The following is an 8,596-nucleotide window of genomic DNA, read 5'->3' on the forward strand; positions in this document are numbered from 1 at the left end:
CCTTTCTCTGCTCCTCTCCTCTTCCACCTGCACAACACTGGATGGAGTATTAATTCCACTGATGAGAGCCAGTGTAGAGCAAATCGTTCCACAGAGTTTGGGTGGCAGGAACAAAAACTGGCTTACGCATCAGAAAATGTGTACAATTATCACAGAGGATATGTTTAGGAATGGAAGGACTGGAAAGGAACAATTCAAACACCATCTGGTTCTAGAAGAAGGATTATAATGTGCCACATTGAGAACGAAGATGAGTTCATGCAAATGCTGGCTGATGTTTTATTGGAAAAAAGGAGGTGCTGATTATCATTATAAAATGAATGCCAGACACTGCAAAGAGTGGTTTAGAAGCGATCTCGAAAAATTATCAAACAGATATGCGATTATTTGAGATCAGGCTCCACATCACATGATGATGAATCCGGTATCCACAAAATCCACCTACGAAATGGAGAAAGGATTCTATTACTGAATGGATGGAAAGCAATAATGTAGAGCTTCCATCCAATGCTCTATCATATTAGGGATTTACTAGAGCTGGCCTACTGCAACACATGCAACCACACATCAGGGCATAGGAATACCTTTTGGAAAGTATACTGTGATCAGTGGACAAGGAAATTTTGCTTCTGTGGTTGCCTGTACTGTACTGAGAACTGAACTCCATTGAACTTATTTGGGCATTTGTCAAGAACAAGGTAGCAAAGGAGAACAAGAATTTTAAAGTAAATGATACTGTACAGTTGTGTCTCTCCACTCTGGAAGTGTTCTCCAAAGTGTCTAGAGGAATTCAGTTAGTCATGTACACACACTTGAAACCAGTTATGCACGAAGAACCTACTGTATTAACATAGCAATAGAACTGTTGCTGAGCCAAGTAGATGATTGCAACAGCAAAAAATGTCTTTGACACTGGAGTCGTCTTTGACTAAAGTCAGTCGGCAGTTAACTCTTGGTGTGTGTTGACGGTAGAACAATGTGCAGGTCGCCGTTATAAATAATTTGCTAGTGAACAGAAAAAAATGAATTATGTTACTATTTTTTTATATAAACTTTAAGAAGAAACCACATTCGAAGAAATGGTATTTGAAGCACCAAAAATGAGGCAAACGCATTGAACCAGGTCATTTCTGCAGCCAACAAAACTGCATTGTGGAATCATACTTCCACTAGACAACTGAAGCCAAGACAAATATCGCCTTGTAAACATGTTACGGAAAAGGTACTGTCACGAAATATGCCAAATTTAAGTAAATAAAAATAGTGAACATACTTCAACTGGGGGCTCAGCTGGGATATTGTGTTCACGAGATCTTCAACAGTGCTACGAAGAAGAAAATTTGTGTGTGTTCATACCAGTTTTTCAGAATGTGTGTTACAGTATTTGTGTTCATCGGGAAGTAAAAGTTTTGGAGAAGAAATGTTTCAGCAAAAAATATAATTTTTGACAGAAAAAAATAATTTTCAAGAATTTTGGTCAACAATCACATGGATGGAAAACATGGATTTGCAACAGTAGAAGAGTGCTCCAGATAAGTCACGAAACCCGCAATTTTGTTAAAACAATATTTTTATCTTGTTTTGTATTGCTGTGTATAAATTTCTTTTCTTCACAATGACTTATGAGATTTTCGAGAGTATTGTGCCTAAAGTAGAAAGTAGTAATTTAATAGACTTCGAAAATCAGGACAGGTCAAATGAAACAGAATGAACCGATCAATTTGATTTAAAAAGTTTTCTTGTAAATTTCACGAAAGAAATTAAACAATCAGTTGACGACAATAAGACTTAGTGGGATGAAAAAATTGATAACATTTTGTTGCAAGTCCAAGCAGTCAATACCCAAGTGGGTGATCTTTCGAACAGAGTTGGCAGTATTGAGGAAAAAACTGAATCTGTGGAAGCAAAATAAATGAAATTGATGCTAAATTGAGCGATGAAAGTAAGACTGTAAAAAATGAGTTACTGGCAGATAGGGAAAGAAATTTAATTGATTTTAATGAGATAAAAGGGGAAATTAAAAATTTGGATGAGAACACAAAAGTTTTAGTAAAAAATGTAGAACAAAAAACCGACAATCGTTCGGTTACTCTAGAAAAAAAAGTAGAATGCAGTGATTTAGAAAACAAAAAATCTGTCGAAGAACTTAGCGAGAAACTTGAAAGTTTTGACACTGAATTTCAAAGCAAAAATCACAATGTCAACACATGCAGTCTTGTATTTAATATTCCAGTGAAGCACTTTTCGGTAGATGGACCCTTACACCCCGTTGATTTTATACAGTATTGTAAGGATTGTTTTTTTACCTCACTCACCAGATGATATGAAAATTAAAAAAATTCTTGAAGGGGAAGCTTTGACTTGGGCAAACCAGATTGTAACTGTGGGGATGACCTCTTCAGAATTTGAATCAAAATTTCTGGAAAATTTTTGGGATGATCTTAAACAAACTAGAATCAAAAGTGAATTTTTGAATGGGAGAAACTATAGAGAATCAGATGGGAGCATGAAACAATTTTGCAAAAGTGAACTTCAAAAACTTATTCATTTAACAAAACCTTTGGATGACTTAATCAAAATTGATACCTTAAAGAGAAGATTGCCATCAGCAATGCAGTTGAGTTTAGTTCATTGTCCTGATAGTAATGTTGAGCAGTTTCTCAATTATATTGAAAAGTTGGATAGGGTAACAACAAGAACACACAGTGGGATTACTCAGAAAGGTAATGCTCAAAATTGGGGAAATGACAACTTTCAAAAAAGGGAACAAAACAATTATCATGGTGTCAGTCAAACTTCAGGGGGATATAACAATTTTCAAAAGAAGGACCATAATTTTCATCCAAAACAAGAACAACATTTTCACGGAAATAATCAACAAAATAGAGAACACTTTAGGGATCAAAATCACAGAAATTTTGCTAGAGATCAGTACAATAGAAACTATGTTTGGCATAGGAATGGGAACAGAAATGTTGATCAGAGACATTGGCAGAACCACAATCAGCAGTTCAAACAGGAACCAGTTGTAATTCAGGAAATAAAAAACGAGTAGACGCCCCCTTGAAGGTCCGCAAGGTCGAGGCAGAAGGTGAGCATGATGAAAGGACCAATGGACGTGACTATCATAAACCCAACCATGACAGTTCCAAACCTAAACTATCACATGAGGTTATTAGTTGTTACTTATTGAAGAAATTTCAAGAGGAAAATAATGATGATATTGATAAAGATAAAATTTTCAGTACACAAGAACATACAGTAGATAAAAGTAATTGGGATTCATTTAATTTGACAGAGTTTTACACTTGTGCAAAAAAGAACAACACTGTCAGATGATGTAATTTATAGTAGTTCAGAGACGTGTGTGAATGAAAGAGAGAATGCATGCTGTGAGAATGAAAATATTGGTGAAAGGGATCTGGTAGCTTTAGAAAGGGGAAATCATATTTTGGGGGATAATTTGAATGTGTATGACCTGAACATGTATAATGATAATGATGTTGATGATAAAGTTGGTAATGATGGTAATGGCATTGATGATGGTGTTGAGGAAAGGTGTTTCATTAGTTTAAATAGGGAGTTGGGTATACACATGGTTGAAAATGGATTAAATAGTGAGAATATTACAGAAATTCTCAGGGATGTTACCAGGATGAATAAGGCTCGCAAGCAGGGTGTATGTGAAAGTGTGAATTTTGATGTTGTTGGTAAAGAATCTGACTACACAAATAATGATGACACATATACAACTTCTAGCCTAAGTGAAACATTTACAGATACTAATGACACACACACACACACACACACACACACACACACACACACACACACACACACACATTTCTTATGAATCTATGGCTGAACAGTGAAACTATTTCTTTTGACAAGAACTTTCGAAAGATGCTTATTAATGTATGTGAAACTGTATATCCTGAGTGGTGGAAAAAGATATTTTATTTTTGAAAAGCTGAAGGATAAGTACTTCAATAGTATACAATGTGATTTGGATGAAAATTCTTGGCTATTTGAGATAATGGAGAGTACTGATGACAATTTTGTATCTTGTGCAAATTTTATAACTGTGACAAATAATACATATAATGGTATACCATATGATTCTGATAAGTATAGGTTTGGGGAAATTGAAAGTGATTTATTACATGAGGATACAGGTTCTGAGAAAAGTGATCAATTTTGCAGTCCTTATATAAAAGTTCAAATTGGGTCATGGATTGGTAAATGTTTAATTGATGCAGGAAGTGAGATCTCGGGAATATCTGAAAGGTTAAGCAAGAAATTGAAAGCGGGGAAAGATTATGTTGAAATGCCAGTTGTTGGTGTAAAGATAAAAGGTGCTACTGGGAAGAGCAATAAATTGGCAAAAAGCCAGGCTTTAGTGACATTTTTAATTGAAGGCAAGTTGTTCACACATGGATGTTTTGTAATTCAGGAATTTAATGAGGATTTTCTTTTGGGTATGAATTGGGTAGTAAAAGTAAATACAGAATTTGATTGGGTTGGAAGAAAACTTTTGATAGAAACTAGTGAAAGGGAATATATTCAGACAAATTTTGTGAACACACTTGGTGATCAGAGTAATGGAAATTTCAACAGTATCAATTTACTAAAAGAAAATAGATTGGAGAATATTGAAATTCGTAGATTTGATACTGATGAAGTTGAATTTGGGAATTTAGTAAATTTGAAAATTTCAGAAACACAAAATTTATCTGGGAAGCAAAAACAACAGTTAGAAAATCTGCTGTGGGAATACAGTGATGTTTTCAGTGACATACATGGTAGGGTAAAGGGTTATCAGTGTGAGCTTCAGGTAAAACCTCATGAACCATTTTTCATAAAACCATACAATATTCCAATATCAAAAAGACCTGCTGTTGAGAAAGAGCTGAAAAAGATGGAAGGATATAATATAATAGAAAGGAGTATCAGTGCATATAATAATCCTCTAGTAGTAGTTTCGAAAAAAGATGGTGGAGTAACATTGGTTTTGGACTCTAAGACACTTAAACAAAATTTTGTTAAGACAGACAGACCATCCCGAAAATATTGATGAGTTACAGATATAAAATATATGTCAAGTTTGGATCTAACCTCGGGTTTTCATCAGGTACCACTTTTGGTTAATTCTAGAAAATATACTGCTTTCTTGTACAATGGTAAGAGTTACCAATATTGTGTTGTGCCATTTGGGTTAAATTCTTCTGTTTCTGAATTTATAAGAGCTTTGGATCATGTACTGGGGCAAGAACTTGCGTCTAAACTGATAATTTATGTAGATGACTTTTTGGTTACAGGGCAAAATTGGGAGGAACATTTTTCGATTTTGAAGTCAGTTTGTAAAAAACTTAAAAAAGGTGGGTTGACACTGAAATTAGAGAAATGTAAATTCGCAGTTTCTGAATTAAAATTTTTGGGTCATGTTGTCACAGACAAGGGAATTTTGGCAGATCCAGAAAAAATTAAAGCAAATTCAGAAATCCCTATTCCTAAGACTAAAAAACAAAGTCGTTCTTTGGGTTATGTGGTTATTACCGAAAACATATAAGTGATCAGAGTCTGAATGCACCATGTTTAAGTCAGTTACTTAAGAAAAACACTGTTTGGGTTTGGGATAAAAGTTGTCAGGAAGAGTTTGATAAAATTAAGCAAGAGTTGAGGAAGCAACACTTATTACACAGACATGATTTTAATTTACCATTTTGTTTGAATACTGATAGCAGTAATTATGGGCTTGGAGCAGAGTTATTTCAAGAAAGAGTAGAGAATGGAGTTAAGATACATTGTACCATAGCATTTGCAAGCAGAATGTTGCTCAAGCATGAGAAAAATTATAGTCACAGAGAAGGAACTTTTGGCAATTCACTGGGCTTTTACAAAATTTAGAATTTACCTTACTGGACATAAAACCATAGTATTTTCGGATCACAAAGCTTTGAGTTACTTACAAGAGTGCAAATTATACCACAGTAGATTGACCAGATGGGCAATATTTCTGCAACAGTTTGACTTTGAAATCAAGCACATAAAAGGTTCTGAGAATGTAGTAGCTGATTCACTTTCAAGGTTACCCATTGGGGGAGAAAAGGAGATTTTTGAACAAGAGGAGGAAAAACAATTTAAAATTAGATACCTGAAAGGGGTGGAAAATGAGAAAACAATTAGAACTATGTGTAACAAAATTAGAAAAAAATCAAAATTTAGATCAAAGTTGGAAATTAATCAAAGAATGTTAGGCAAGAAGGGGTATGAGAAACTTGATAAATTTTACAAATTACATAAGGGGATTTTATTTCGGAGAACAGATGTAGATTCTGGTAATTGGAAACTGTGTTGGCCAGAGGCAGATGCTGAAAAGCTAATCATTTACATACATGAAAGTTTTGGTCATTGTGGGATACAGAAGTGCATTCAAAAGACAAGAAAACTTTTATTTTTACAATATCGGAAAGAAGGTAAGAAAAGAATTGGCAACCTGTGACAAATGTCAGAGAGTTAAAGTGAGCAATCAAAGACGTGGTGGAGAGATGCAAAACATTATTCCGGAAAAACCTTTAGATCTTATCGCAGTGGACTTATATGGAATGTTACCAAAGAGTAAATGTGATCACTGTTACATATTTGTTATGGTAGATGTATTTTCAAAATTAATTAAACTATATCCAGTGAAAAAAGCTACTAGCCATGAAATTATAATAAAAATTGAAAGAGATTATTTCGCACAGGTGGGTAAACCGAAAGCTATATTATCAGATAATGGTTCACAGTTCACCTCTAAAATTTGGAAAAAGTTTATTGAAAGATCAAAATTGAAGCATATACTTATATCTGTTTATTCTCCATCCACCAATCCTGCAGAAAGACATATGAGGGAAATTGGGAGACTTTGTAGAATCTATTGTAGCCATAAACATCCAACCTGGTTTGAGCACATTCGAAATTTTGAAGATATTATGAATAGCCTACAACATAGTTCCACAGGATTTTCACCGTATGAGACTATGTTTAATATTAGACTTCCAAATCTTATATCAGAACTTATTGAATTTCCTAAATGTACACCTTTAACCATGCAAGAGAGAGAAGATATTGTTTCTTCTTCTGGTCAAATCTAATGAAAAATCAAAAATGTTAACTTCAGAAATTAAAAAATTCTTTGATATCTATATTGGGCCTTTTGAAGTCATAGAAAATCCACACCCTAATGCTTATCGTTCGGTATACCCTAAGTCAAAGAAATTATTTGGTCTCAGGAATGTTGTCTCTTTGAAACTACATAAACAGAAATCATAATTTCAAAATTTAAATAACCTATTATCATCTAAAACAAAAGTCCTCCACTGGAATATGCTTGTTAGAACAAAACTACCTGTACAACCAAGTATGTATATTTGCATGTATAAATTAATAATTTGAAGTCACATGTTAATTGAAACTAATGGAAAAAAACACTGTTGTAACAAAGAATGAGAGAGAGATTTATTTTTACTTTTTTACAAAGAAAAGTCTCCATAGTGAGCATTTCTGAATTTTTCTAATTTTTGGAAGATAAGTCTTCCCTGTGGGTGAAGACATGCATGCAAAGATATAAGGTTCCAAACCAATTTTAGATAAAGCCTCATGATATATGAGCAATTTATTGTTCTTTATACTGATGTTATGGGGAGGGGAAGTACTCTGCACAAGAATGTGACTTGTAGTAATATTGTAGTAGAGAGGGAAGTGTACATAAATAATTGTAAAAAAAATTTTTTTTTAGATAATACTGATGTATCTTTAGCTGTACTAAAAGAAGAAAATCATGGGGGGGGGGAGGGGAGAAAAATTACAAAATAAAAACATGAGTAAAAAAAATATATATAAAAAATTCAAAAAAAATCATAAGCAAAAAAATATACAAAACAAGAAAACATGAGTAAAAAAATTCAAAAAGAAAATCAGAAGTAAAAATATATAAAAGGCAAATATATAGAGAAAAAAAACACTACACTATATATATGTCCAGTATCATTTTTTATTGTACAATATGTAAGCAAAATGAAATTAACATTAATATGAAAAAGAATTTAATTATGAGAACCAGTTGGCACAGTGTGACCAAAGAAGTGGTTGTAGATATCTTATTCTAGCAAAGGAGTTTTATCTTACTACTATTTTCAATCTGTATGCTGTATGTTAGAATATTTCTCATGTATGTTTTATACCATGTATATTTGTCATGTTAAATAATTTCTTTACTTGAATTTTTTGTGTATGAGATTGATGGGGAAGGATCATTGCAACAACAGCCAGTAACAAGTCCACAGATTCAAAGAGTCCAAATTTGGAAGAGGTTATCAGACTGCATCATTAATGTACTAATTGTGTAATACAGATCCATTACTGAGTGTGGTCGGGATTTTGTTGTATATGTTCATAACAACAAAAGCCCTGGGGAGCATTTGTAATGGACCTGGGAGATATATTATTTTCTACCGGATACCAAATTGTAAATGTTTTCTTATTATTTTTGTCAGAATTTTTTTATTGTAATTTGCCTTATTATATGCTATTTTACTTATATTTTTGAGAGTGA

The 8,596-nt window shown here is 33.3% G+C and overlaps 1 protein-coding gene across 1 annotated transcript in view; it reads right to left on the reverse strand.

Annotated features, from left to right (window-relative positions):
• The window catches only part of LOC124775748 (DNA polymerase delta catalytic subunit), a 167,545-nt gene that overhangs the window by 16,686 nt on the left and 142,263 nt on the right, over positions 1-8,596 (reverse strand). The window lies entirely within an intron of this gene.

Source organism: Schistocerca piceifrons, chromosome 2 (genome assembly GCF_021461385.2).
Source record: "Schistocerca piceifrons isolate TAMUIC-IGC-003096 chromosome 2, iqSchPice1.1, whole genome shotgun sequence".
Lineage (NCBI taxonomy): Eukaryota > Metazoa > Arthropoda > Insecta > Orthoptera > Acrididae > Schistocerca > Schistocerca piceifrons.